The 14,732-nt window shown below is 33.7% G+C and overlaps 1 protein-coding gene across 1 annotated transcript in view; it reads left to right on the top strand.

The window, feature by feature from the left end:
* VPS13B (vacuolar protein sorting 13 homolog B) overlaps positions 1-14,732 on the top strand; it is an 828,197-nt gene that overhangs the window by 504,317 nt on the left and 309,148 nt on the right.

Genomic DNA, 14,732 nt, shown 5'->3' on the forward strand with positions numbered 1-14,732 from the left:
CAGAGCTTGGAGCCTGCTTCCAATTCTGTCTCTCCCTTTCTGCCCAGTTCCCCCCCACCTCCCGCTCACGCAGGGTGTGTGTGTGTGTGTGTGTCTCTCAAAAATAAATAAAAATTTAAAAAAAGAAGAAGAAAATACCCTGGATTGTTATACACCAGATTGTCAAAGGTAGTTACCTGTGATCATTGGTCTATGGGAAGTTATTTTCCTTGTTTTTACTGGTGGATATTTTCTAGACTTTTTAGACTAATTTGAATTCTCTGCAGTTTTAAAAAGTAGGAAAAAATGGTAGCTTTATATCCATTCTTTAAGTCTTCAGATGTTTTAAATTTTTAGGGTTTTTTTTTCTGTCTCCTTAATGTAAAATATATGAAAATATGTTCTTTATTCTTTCATATTTATCTTTTCTATGACATTTATATTTGCTTTTGGGCTCTTTTTTATACTTCTGGTATGAAAATGTTAGGTCGCCCATTAGTTATTCAGCACTCAACAGTGGTGGTGCTCAGGAAATATATGCTTTATTCTGGTGTGTGTGTGTGTGTGTGTGTGTGTGTGTGTGTGTGTGTGTGTGTGTAAGATTGCTTTGTTTATTTGTTTAAGGAACCAGTTTGATCTTCTCCCCTTGTGCAAGTACCTGGGTATTTTTAGTTTTTGTCTTTTGTCTCTCTTTCAGTGCTGGTGCTGGATATATCTTTAATACATTTAATTTGAGACTACAGGCATGTACTAGCTTCCAAACAAGCTCTTTCTAAAATATTGAAATAATAAGTTGTCCTTTTTCCTTAAATTATCAGTTTTATTATGCCATTTATTAATTTCTTTAAAAATATTTGTGAGTACTTACTATTTACCAGCTGTTAGGTGGATGTAAGGATACATACATAGCATCTAAAAAGTGTAATAAAAATTTTCACAATCTTTACCTTCATGGAACATAGTTTAGTCATCTTTATAATTGGGCTTAAAATATATTAATTGATTTTTTAAACATCATTTTCTCTAGGTAAAGAAATATATGGTACATTTAAAATATAAAACACTGAATATTTTACATACTTAGTATATTAATGTAGCATTTGCATTTATTTCATCTTGTAAGAAAAGATTTCACTAATATTGTAAATTAAAGTTATTTTCACCATAGTTTAAATCAGTTTCAGATCATGGCTTATGGTGTTAATATTTAGGATCAAAATAATCATGATTATGTTGTAAGCATAATAGTGTACTAAGTAAAAAATATTTTGAAAATTTTTATTAAAAATATTTTAATAACTAAGACCTTTTATCAGTAATTTGTGGACAGTATTCAATTGGCTTTATAAAAAAGGTACAATTATTTTCTGTACACTTTTTCATTTTTCCCAACATGTTAAGATATAGATAGACAACATGTATAATTTAAAAACATATTGATGTTGAATGAGAATTCTGGATTTTAATATAATAAAATGATATAATGAATAAATTAGTAAATAAATGTACATAATTGTTAGATAAATTGGTGATAGGAAAGATGCTTATAAGCTACTTTAATACTGTCTTCTCTTACTGGTAGCAGCCATTCTTAGTGAAGGAATATTCTTTTTCTTCTTTTTGGTACCCTAAAGCACAAAACACATCTTCATTTCTATAAACAGTTATATTTTTAAGGAGTACTTTATGGTGTTTGCAGAAATAAGAGATTTGAAAATCATCACCAGTTAAATTGGGAGTCATTTTGTAGCATCTTTTTAACAGCTGTTTGACCTCATTGATTCTCAGTTCATAAATTTTATTTTGAACACTTTTGTCCCAGCACACATGCTAAGGTGTGAGAAAAATTCTTTTTTCCACCACTTTCATGTCTCAAGTTTATTGGTAAAATATTTTCTAGCTCTTCCATCACTTTGGACCATGTCTTTCTCAGAAATAAGTTTTTAAATTTGAAGAATTCTTTGGTAAAACAAAATTTCAGCTCCTCTAAATCAGTTTCTTTTCCCTTCCCTTTGAGAGAGAAACACATTTGTGTTTTGGTATTTATTTTGTAACCAAAATTCTAAAAACTACCTAACTGTTCTCTAGTTTCACTGTAGTCTTGAGTCCCTATTTTGAGCAACTGTACCTTCATCGTTTGTATGTTTGTCTTTGCTATTGCTGAACGTTGTTGTTTCAGGGTTATTTTCTTAAATTGTCACAGTATAGAGCACAAATACTAAAGGTTAAATATTTTTGTAGTCATTGTTCTGTTTATAAAAACTGCTAACTTTACATTGTTAGATTGTTTATATGTTGCTTTAATTCTTCCTTTTTCCTTTTTAATTATACTTTAGAAAACGTTGGGGATAATGTACTTAGAAACTGTACTGTAGATTAATATTACTTATCTGATTTTAAGATTATAAAAGAGTATTGTTCCCTGGTATCATTTAAAGCTTATATAAAATTTATTAGAATAAATAATATAACTTAGATATTTTGGTTAAATAGTTCATATTTTGCTGACTAACATCAACAATGTCTTATTATGGCATACTTAACTCTTGATGTACTATTTAGAATAAGTCTATCCCATTTATTATCTCTATATTTTATATTTCTTGCCATGTTAGGGTGTTGATGACCAAAGTAAATAAAAATATCTTTATAGAATAAAATAGGGTAAAATAATTTTATGTTTTTATTTTCCTGAAGAAGAAAAAATTATCTTCATATTAGGAATGACATGACATTGTCAGACTTCCTGAGTAAAATGGATAGATTTATTTTCAGCTTCATTAATTTGTGGATACATGGATAAAATACTGTATTTTAAATTCCTATCTATAGTAATATAATTTAAACTTCATTATTTATGGAAATCTGAATACTGTTCAGTCCAAGATTTAATTGAGATCTTTCTAGAACCTCATCTCATGAGATTAAATTTCTGTAGGGAAAAGTTTCCAAAAGAAGAAGATTCTAATGCCAAGCCTTGGAAAACAAGTCTTGACAGTATGTACACTTATTATTGATAGGAATAGCCTCAGAATGTCCTTGATACAGTATTGCTGTTTAGAATCACAGAGTGTCCTAATTCATATCCATGTAATTAATCACATCTTGATTATAGATGTTAGATAAGGGAGATTTTCTCATAGAGAAGTCTTCTGGGGCTAAGAGTTACAACTAGTTGAAACCCTTGAAGGATACAATGAATTTTATCAAATATGCCAGGTAGAGGGAAAGAAGGAGTCAAAGAAGGAAGGCAAGTACATTTAAAGACCTAAGCATTCTTCTTCTTGTATCAGAGGATTGATTACAAGGGCATAATGAGAGAGAGGTAAGGAAAAGTGATAGAGATGACCTTGTAGAAGTGTTGAATTCCTGGTTAAGGAGTTTGTGCTTCATTGCCTGGGTGAATGGGGTGGTTCTGAGCATTTCTGATCAGGTTTGCACTATTTTTGGAGAATTCAACACCGTGCCAAGCATATAATAGGTGGTTGAAGAGCACAGATTGTGGTACTAGGCTGCCCGGATTTAAATTTCAGCTTTTCCACTTACTAGCAGAATGTCTTTGGTCAACAGAAGGTACTTAACTGTCTAAATTTCCTAATCTGCAGTATGGGAATAATAATTACACCTACCTAATAGGGTTGTAACGAGGATTACATAAATTAATGCATGCAAAGCATCTGAATTTGATGGGCACATAGTAAGCTTTCAGAAATATTTACTGAATACTTATTTCTATTAGCTGTTATAGTTACTACAGTGAACATTTTTAAAATAATCACTTGGGGCTCAGTCAGTCGGTTAAGCATCCGACTTCGACTCAGGTCATGATCTCATGGTTGGTGAGTTAGAGCCCCACATCGGGCTTTGTGTGGATAGCTCAGAGACTGGAGGCTGCTTCGGATTCTCTGTGTCCCTCTGCCCCTCCCCTGTTCACACTCTGTCTCTCCCTCTCTTTCAAAGATAAATAAACATTTAAAAAATTTAAATAATTACTTAATCTGGTTGTGTTGTATTGGTTAAATTGGAGAAAGGATTACACCTTTAGTCCTTATGCAGAGTTAAGTAAAATATCACTGACAAACTGAGACAGTGTAATTTTTTTACATGCCACAAAAACCATATCCTGCCTTTATCCAACCTACTCAGATGGTTTATATCACTTTTAAAATTCTCAGATAATTTCCAGTTTGTTGTTTAAGCCCTATTTAATACTAACATTTCATAGCATTTTATAATTTACAGCATACCTTTACACATTTTACCTCCTTTTTACAGCATACCTTCACACGTTTTACCTCCTTGGATTTTCACCTCATCCCTTGACACTCCTTGGTACTATTACTCACATTTTATAGTAGAGAAAACGAAACTCATGGTTGTCCAAGATCATACAGCAAGATGGAGCTCTTAATTACCACACTGTAATTCTGCTTGGCCCTTTTTTATTATTCAAGTATAATTAACACACAGTATTATGTTAGTTTCAGGTGTACAATATAATGATTCAGCAATTCTATATGTTACTCAGTGCTTATCATGATAAGCATCCAATATGGTCCAATATGAGAATTGTCTTCACCTATTTTACCCATTCCCACCACCCACCCACCTCCTCTCTGTCAGCTATCAGTTTGTTCCCTATATTTAAGTAGCTGTTTTTTGTCTCTTTTTTTCTTCATTTTATTTCTTAAATTCCACAGATGAGTGAAATCATACGGTATTTGTCTTTCTCAGACTGATTTACTTAACTTAGCAGTATACCCTCTGGGTCCATCATGTGGCTGCAAATGGCAAGTTTTCGTTCTTTTTTATAGCTGAGTAATATTCCATTTTATATGTACACCACATCTTTATCCATTCATCTATCAGTGGACACTTTGGTTGCTTTGATATCTTGGTTATTGTAAATAATGCTGCAAAGGAGTGCATATATCTTTTCAGATTAGTATTTGTATTCTTTGGGTAAATACACAAGTGGAATTACTGGATCATATGGTAATTGTGTAATTAATATCTTGAGGAACCTCCATACTGTCTTCCATAGTGGCTGCACCAGTTTGCATTCCCACCAGTAGTGCCCCGAGGGTTCCTTTTCCTCCAATTCTCACCAACACTCATATTTCTTGTGTTTTTTATTTTAGCCATTCTGACAGGTATGAGGTAATACCTCATTGTTGTTTCGATTTGCATTTTCCTGCTGGTGATGTTGAGCATCTTTTCGTGTGTCTGTTGGCCATTTCCGTGTGTTTTTTGCAGGCCCTCTGCCCATTTTCTAATTGGGTTATTTGGGGGATTTTTTGGTGTTGAGTTGTATAAGTTCTTTATATATTTTTACTATTAATCCTCTATCAGATATGTCATTTGTAAATACCTTCTTCCATTCAGATTGCCTTTTTGTTTTGCCTTTTGCTGTGTAAAAGCTGTTTATTTTGCTGTCCCAGTAGTTCAGTTTTGCTTTTAACATTTAAACATTTAAAGAAGAATTAATACTGATTCTTTTCAAACTATTCCAAAAACTAAGAGACCAAGAAGAGCTTCCAAATTCATTCTGTAAGACTAGCATTACCCTGACACCAAAATCAGCTAAAGACACTAAAAAAAAGAAAACTGCAGGCCAGTATCTCTGATGAACATAGATGCAAAAATCCTCAACAAAGTATTAGTAAACCTAATCCAATACCACACTTAAAAAAAAAAATCATTAAGGACAGTCAGGTGAGATTTATCTTAGAGATGCAAGAGTGGTTCAGTGTTTACAAATCAAACATGATACATCACATTAACAAAAGAAAGGATAAAAAACATATCATCTCTGGCTCCTGGGTGGCTCAGGTTCAGCTTCCGATTTCAGCTCAGGTCATGATCTCATGGCTCTTGAGTTCAAGTCCTGCATTGGGGCCTGTGCTGATAGCTTGGAGCCTGGAGCCTGGAGCCTGCTTTGGATTCTATGTCTCCCTCTCTCTCTGCTCCTCTCCACTTGTGCTCTAGCTCTTTCTCTCTCTCAAAAATAAACATTAAAAAAATTTTTAATTAAAAAAAATATCATCTCAATATATGCACAAAAAACATTTGACAAAGTACAATATCCATTCATGATAAAAACCCTATAAACAATGTAGCTTTAAAGGGAGTATACTTCAATGTAATTAAGGCCATATATTAAAAACGCACAGCCAACATCATACTCAATGGTGAAAAACTGAGGCTTTTTCCTCTAAGGTCAACAAGACAAAGATGCCCACTCTCACCACTGTATCCAACATAGTACTGGAAGTCCTAGCCACAGCAATCAGACCAGGAAGGCAAACTACTAGAACTAATAAATGAATTCAGTGAAATTGCAGGTTATAAAATTATCACACAAATTTCCTGCATTTGTGTATACAGAAATAAAGTGGCAGAAAGAGAAATTAAGAAAACAATCCCATTTATAATTGTACCAGAATACAGTACCTAGAAATAAATATAACCAAGAGGTGAAAGACCTGTACTCCAAAAATTATAGAACACCGTAGAAAGAAATTAAAGATGACACAAATGGAAAGATACTCATTCCGTGCTCATGGATAAGGTGAACCAATATTTGTCCACACTGCCCAAAGCAATCTACAGATTTAATGCAATCCCTATCAAAATACCAAAGCATTTTTCATAGAACTAGAACAAACAATCCTAAAATCTGTATGGAACACAAAAGACCCGAGTAGCCAAAGCAATCTTACGAAGAACAGAGCTGGAAGTATCATAATCCTAGATTTCAAGACATTCTACAGAGCTGTAGTAAGCAAAACAGTATGCTTTAAAAGCCTTTGTATTGAAGAACTATATCAGAATAATATAGAAAATTTAAAAATTGCATTGTATACCCACTACATACCTCTGTTCTGCAACTTGCTTTTTGTTTTAATTCTGCCTTTATGCATGTAAGAACCACTCAGATATTCCTAATCTCATTCATAGATTTTTACTTCTGGTTAATAGTCCATTGTGTCACCATGCCACGTGTTTAATCTTTCCCCCCAATAATGGACATTTAAGTTTTGAATTTTTCTCTATCACATGTAGTGATGAATATTCTTCAGTATTCTCCTTGTATACATATATAATAGTTTCTCTAGGGTAGTGCTTAACAAAAGAACTTCCTGCAGTGATGGATATATTCTGTATCTGCTCTAATACAGTAGCCACTAACTACATATGTCTGTTGAGCACTTACACTGTGAATTAAGGAACTATATTTTTTAAATTGTGTTGAATTTTAACTGACATAATTTTCAGTAGACACATACAGCTAGTGGCTATTGTATTGGACAGAATGGGCTCTAAGGTATATATATCTAGGAGTGGAATTCCTAAGTCATAGGTTAGGCACAGCTTCGGTGCTGCTAGGTATCACCAAAGGGTTCTCCAAAGTGATTGTATCAGGTTTACCTTTCCGGTAGCTCAGTGTGAGAGTTGCCATTGCTCTACATTGTGACAAACACTTAGTATTAATACTGTGATAATAGGCACTAGAAACTAGATTGGCATAGGACTGGGAGTGCCTGGAAGATCCTTAGGTAAAAATATTTGTACAACTAGAGGCAATACTTCAGTGCTGTGATGCCCTCGTGTGATTAGGTTTATAGATACGTGCCCTCTAATGTATGGCGATAGAAGGGTGGTACCCTACCATACAATAGGGAAAATATACCAAATTTTTAAGTCAAATGTGAGTCTGTGTATTGATTATTGACTAGAAGATTATTGCTTGGTACCTTTCCTTAAACTGTCTTTATTCTGATTATTTTGCATGTAGAGGTATTTATTTTTTTTAAGTTTATTTATTTTGAGAGAGAGCACGTGCAAGAGAGGAGAAGCAGACAGAGAATCCCAAGCAGGCTCCACGCTCAGCACAGAGCCTGATGCGGAGCTGGAACTCAGAAACTGTGAGGTCATGACCTGAGCAGAAGTCACACACTGAACCGACTGAGCCACCCAGGTGCCCCTGAGATATTTATATTTTTAAGATCATATGTTAAGAGATTTCCCAAACCATTGATAGCATTTTTTAAAAGTACTGTTTTCCTTTACAAGTGGAGAGTTGCTTAATGGTTATTTTACGGAAATCTGAGAATCTTGACTTCTGATCCCCAGTTTTGTGATATTTTTTTTTTGGTTTGAAGCAATTATCTTTTCTTTTAATGCTTATTTATTATTTTGAGAGAGAAAGAGAAAGAGAGGGAGTGTGAGTGGGGGAGGGGCAGAGAGAGGGAGACACCGACTCTAAAGCAGGCTCCAGCCTCCAATCTGTCAGCACAGAGGCTGACGTGGGACTCCAACTCACCAACCTTGAGATTATGACCTGAGCCAAAGTTGGATACTCAACTGACTGAGCCACCCAGGTTCCTCTGAAGCAATTCTATATTTTATAAACTATATAAAATAACATCGCAACATTTTTTTAAAAGGTGTTGGTTTGTTATATACCAAGTCTAAAGGCTCCCTCCCCATCAGATGTCTTATTGTAAATCTACTCTATAATCTTGGAAATATTGTCTTCATTTAATTTAATCTGAAATCTCTCGGTTTTTCACCCATCTGTATACATTTACAATAAAATACAATCTTACATTTTATTACGAAAACCACTTCTCGTATTGTTAGGTATAGAAAAGACTGAATCTGTAGTTGGAAGGTGTGGCTTCCAATTTGGACTCTGCCTTTACCCAGCCTCCTTACCTGAATCATCAGCATCTGCAAAATAAATTCTACGTATCACATCCTGTGGGTGGTGATTTACGAGAGATAATATTGAAAAGCCCTTTGCAAACCATTACACTGTATGCAAATTAAAGTGGTATTAATATTATTACTGTGTATATTTATATATTTTGCAGTACAAAAATACTTAATAGTTTGATAAGAGAATCAGAATATTGTGGAATAAAATAATGTAATTAAAGAGAAGAAGGTTCAAGTGATAGGCATACTAATAAAAATAAATTTCATAAGAGATAAATGGAGATGGTTTTATTAAAAATTATATTAATGATTTCTTAGGCAAATTAAAATGAGGACTATTTTACATGAAGTCCAGCTAATTCCCCTGCAATTCACTCTTTTTATAAATACTCTTGTAAGGTTAAAGGGTTTTTTCTTATTTTAGAAGATAATCATAAAGGTAGTAAGAACTTGCCTTTCCTGTTTAGTAATGTTCTATGAACATTTCTCTGGGTCATTAAATAGTCTCTTAAAACTTCATTTTTAATTATTGACCAGTGTGTTTAAATACTACTGTTATCACTGAAAACCTTTAGCAGAGATTTTGAACAATTTTGAATCCCGATTTAAATGATTTTTGAAAGGAAGTCTTTTTTTTGTTAAACATATTTTAGGAGTAGGAGATAATAGATAACAATTGATTAGTAAAGATAGAGGGAATGTTACAAATGGTAGTAGAATGGAGAATTTTGTATAAAGTTTCAACTAGGATACTCAAATTGGATTTGAAAATAAATAGGGAGCCCATTAACTACCAAAAGCAATTATTTTGAGTAAACAAAATGAAAAAAATTGCATAAAGATTTGAAAAATCTCAGAATGAAAAAGGATATTAGCATAGTCGGAATAAAGTCTGGATGGTCCATAATTTATGTGATAGGAGTTGATTTGCAGCCAATGGTAGATTTTATAGAAGAATCATAAATCAGGAATGTTGCCAGAGATATGTTGTAGAAACATTAGAAGCAAGTAGGAGGTCTGTCTCTATAATAAGGAAACATTATAAATTTCATCTGTTTATTATATTATATTACTATCTTTAGAAGTCTAAAGAAAGGAAATTTAAAGAAACCTAAAGAATGCAGGATTTTGCTAAATTGACAATTAGTTTTTCAAAGTCACCTATGTGGGAATTGTAGTAAAATACACTGTTAAATCAGACCACTCTGGACTCTAATAAATAAACGAAGCTTACTTTTATGCCAGGTACCTGCATTTTTTAGAAATCTGGATTTTATCTGAATGCACCTGTAATATCATATTGTAACATTCTAAAAAAAATCTCTTGGATCTCATGTTGTCAAGGAATTATATATTATTTTAATCGAAGCTATGCAAATAAAATCAATTCATTCTAAAACTTAATGTTTGAAAATTAATGAAAGAATAGTATTTAAAAGTTGTACAACTTTATTAGTGTAATAAGGAAGAGACTGCCTAATCCTGTGAAACTTCATAGTGTGCAGTGTATGTAATGTATTTAAAAGTTAAAAGGCTACAATGGTTTTGTTATTTCTTTTTTCTCTCATAAGCCAGCCTAACTTTTCTAGGCTTTCTTTTGTTCTTGTGTGTGTGTGTGTGTGTGTGTGTGTGTGTGTGTGTGTGTGTGTGTGTGAGTGAAGTGTTGTCAAGCAATCTCTTTCACATCCTGGACTTACAGAGTTGGCTATTTGATCCTATGTATGGGAATTTTGTATTTGTTCCTCTTAAATTTCATCTTATTAGTTTTGACTCTCTTCCAGTATTTTGAGATACTATAGAATCCTAAATACTCTCATTCATTATAATTAGCTGTACTTCCCAACTTGGTCTTTTGAAAATTCGATAAGAGTGATTTATATGAATTCATTAAAATTAATGATAAAAACTATTGAATTGAGCCAAATCCTCCGTCATGTTATTAGAAACTTTAAATAGTTATTACTTGGGTCTGGTATTAAGGCAGCTCTAAATCCATTTTACTATGTCTTTTGTCAAGTCTGTATTTCTCAAATATATTTTTTTATGTTTACTTTATTTTTGAGAGTGTGCGAGCAGGAGAGGAGCAGAGAGAGATGGGGAAAGAGGATCCAAAGCAAGCTCAGCACTGACTGCAGAGAGCCCAATGTGGGGCCCAAACTGCAAGATCATGACCTGAGCCCAAGTCAGATAGATGCTTTAACTGACTGAGCCACCCAGGTGCCCCTCCAGTATATTCTAAAAAGTATCTAAACTTAGTCATTTGCACATCTTTATAACATCACGTTTTATAATAGTGATGTTGTTTTCTCAATGCTGTCATGGTAATATAACCAAAAAAGGGAATAGGCTTGTCTTGATTTATTCTTAGTTAATTCATGTAACTCTTTATATCACTTTCTATTCTAAGTGCTCAGAAGTGTTCTGAAGAATGAATGAATAAATCAATGTCGTTAAAGATCAAAAACAGTTTTCTTACAAAATTGAGGTAGCACTTCCATTTGTCTATATTCTAGTGTATCTTTCAGTAATTTCTCTGAGATTACACATGGGTTCTTTGATGACATCAACAATTCTTCAATGCAGTGCATGTTCATTTAATTCATTTCTTTAGAATATATTTCTTATGTGATCAGAGTTTTGTATAGTGTGATATACTTTTCACATTGAGCATACATTGTATACTCTATATCTTCTTAAATATCTTGCAAGTCTGTACCCCATTTATAACTTTCGTGAGCAGATGAGGACTTACCAGCTCAACTCCAACTGTTTGCTGGAGAAAAAAAAGAAAAAAAAACGTCAAAGCTTATATTTTCCTTAAGATAGAATGTGAAAATCTAGCTTCTTACTTTTGTAACCAATGAGAATATTTTGAGAAACTTCAGAGGTATGTTCATTAGTATATATACTAATGAAATTGCCTATAATTTAGCCATCAGAGGAAAAAAATGATAAATATTGTCATTATTACTTTGTCATGTTTTGTGGATTTGTGCACATGACCATTTAATATTTGTATAACTGGAAAAAAGGTGAGTTTTATTATTGCCCCATCATAAAGCCATTTGTTGATGTAAAATTTCTTATTTATTAAAAAGTTTGTATTGAATAAAAAAAGTAATTTTAATGCGAAATGTATGAAATTCTTAGAAAATAATTTAATAATTAGATGACTCTATTTTTGTTCCTCTATTATTATAAAGCCTTTCTTTCTTTTGAGAATGTGAAATACATGATGAATGTTTTAGTATTCATTTTATCACTTGGACTAGAATTATAGAGAAATCATTTCTTACATAATGTTCTGTTTATACTCAAGGAATTATTATAGAGCCTATTTGTTTAAACAGAAGTCTCTGTATCCTCAGTGTACTTTTGGATTTTATAATACGGAGTGAGACTAGTGGATTCAGTCTGAAAGCAGACCAAAGCTGCTTTCTTATCCATTGTTGCAATAACAATAACCAGGTGTCATGTATAGTTTATTAAACATGTTAATTGAAATTATCACTTAATCCCTATGAAAACCTATGTAGGTACCAGTATCCCCTTACAGAAGAAACTGATATTCACTGAGTTAGCTGACTTCTCCAAGGATATATATCTTGAAAGTGGTAGAACCAGAATTTGAATGTAATTGTGACATGAAAATTCATGTTCTTAGGGCGGTACCTGGCTGATTCGGTCAGGTAGAACATGTGACTCCTGATCTCGGGGTTGTAAGTTCAAGTGCCATGTTCAGTGTAGAGATTACTTAAAAATGGAATCTGAAAAAATAAAATTCATGTTCGTAGTACAGTTTAATCATACTGCACTTTCTTTGACCATGGAACTCTAATGGTAGCCAACTGTCTTGCAAATGTATGTCATTCATCATAGCATGAGCTGGGTCAGAAAATGTAAGGGGGTCCTAGGAAACCTATCTCCTTTATTGGAGGTATAATTAAGAAGTACATATCCTGGCATTTGTGAATCAGTTGTGCTGATGAATGTATACAAAACCTAAGATGAAGATGGAGCTCTAGAAATCACTAATATTGAAGGGACAAACAGAAAAGAATCTAGTAAAGGAGATTAAAGAAGGACAGTTGAGGGAGTGTGGAAGCACACAAGCTCACGGAAGAAATTTTTAATAATGAAAAACATTTCTATAATATCTTCCAATATATATAACTCATTTACTTGGTGTCAGATACTACTTTGCATGAAGTAACTCATTTGACTCTCTTCAGTGACTTCACTTTTCAAATGAATAAAATGAAGCACTGAAACTTTAATTTGCTCAAAGACACCCAATGGCTTGTGACAGAGCTAGAATCATCCATCAAGGCAGGCTAAGTGTGCAGTCTGTGCTCTTCACCACATGCTACACTGCCATTTTAAATTGTCAAATATCCAAAAAGGTTAGGTGAGTTAATGACTAAATGTCACCCTTTATTATTTTTTTAATATGAAATTTATTGTCAAGTTGGTTTCCATACAACACCCAGTGCTCATCCCAACAGGTGCCCTCCTCAATGCCCATCACCCCCTTTCCCCTCACTCCCACCCCCCCATCAACCCTCAGTTTATTCTGTTTTTAAGAGTCTCTTATGGTTTGCCTCCCTCCCTCTCTTTTATTTTTCCTTACCCTCCCCCATGGTCTTCTATTAAATTTCTTCAGAATCCACATAAGAGTGAAAACATATGGTATCTGTCTTTTTCTGTATGACTTACTTCACTTAGCATAACACTCTTCAGTTCCATCCACATTGCTACAAAAGGCCATATTTCATTCTTTCTCATTGCCAAGTAGTAGTCCATTGTGTAGGATAAATGTCACCCTTTAGATCTGATAATTAGAAAATCAGTTGGGGATCTTTTCCAGGAAAATTTCAGAGGACAGGTAAGGGTGACCAACCTGATTGTTCTTGGTTAGAGAAAATAAATTGTGAAAAAATAGAAATACTGAGAGAAAAATAAATTTCTGGTTAAAAGGGAATGTGAAAGAAAGGGTGGTAGCTAGAGAGGATGCAGGGTCTTAGGGAGAACCTCTCTCTCTTCAACATAGTTTTGCCTGAAGGATAAAGATACAAGAGAGAAAAAGAAAAAAATGATTGCTCTAAAAGCCCCAAGGGAAGAGAAGGACAGAGACAAGAATATTTGTTATTTATTCAACTTCGTATGTTAAAAGCCTACCAGGTGTCAAGGCCTGTGGCTAAGTTCATGGAGATGAGTAAATAGACACTGACCCAACTTTCCAGGGTGAAGTGAATTAACAGTGTCTTGACCTTTCGAAGAGAAGAGATGCTTCCTCTAAAGGTCTCTGTGAAGGAAGCAGGACAAGTATTAATGTCTCTGTTTTATAAATGGAATAGCCTTGGATTTACTGGTTCTTGTCCTTGCTCCTTTCACTTCAGGTACCAGAGATAAGATGTTCCAAGTCAAAGAGATGTGATACTCTCCGTATTAGAATTTGGTTTTAAAATCAATAAGGGTGCTAGTTTTGATTAAAACAAACAAGGGAGGAAGCATATTTTTCAGTCCCAGTCCAGACCTGCTGAATCACAGTTTCTGCAGGTGGGAACTTAACATTTTTAACAAGCTCCCAGGTGATTCTTCTGCACTCTGAGGATGAGAACTCCTGCGCTAAGTCTTTGGTCATGGAAATCTGCAGTAGGTCTCAGCCTGATGGTCAACTATTTATATCCCCTGCCCTGTATACTCTCAAAATTACTATTATTGTAGACACTTGGTGATAAAAATGGAGACGTTTAATTTAATCAAGACGTATAAATTTTACTTCTTACATTCCTATTTTCTGGCTTAACATTTTGTAAACTTACTGCTCTCAACTGAGCTGTAAGTAATGAATTTTATTTCTTTACAGTGAGCTCCCAAGATATGCCTATTCAGCAGTGAGAAGTATAAATGGTTCAACATGAGCTGTTCCTTATGTAAACATACAAAAGGCCTGACCCAGACTAAATCAATTTAAAAAGGAAAACATTAAAGCTATGTTTCCTGTTATATACTTAAGGTCTTCTTTG

The sequence above is a fragment of the Prionailurus bengalensis genome, chromosome F2, assembly GCF_016509475.1.
Source record: "Prionailurus bengalensis isolate Pbe53 chromosome F2, Fcat_Pben_1.1_paternal_pri, whole genome shotgun sequence".
Taxonomy (NCBI): domain Eukaryota; kingdom Metazoa; phylum Chordata; class Mammalia; order Carnivora; family Felidae; genus Prionailurus; species Prionailurus bengalensis.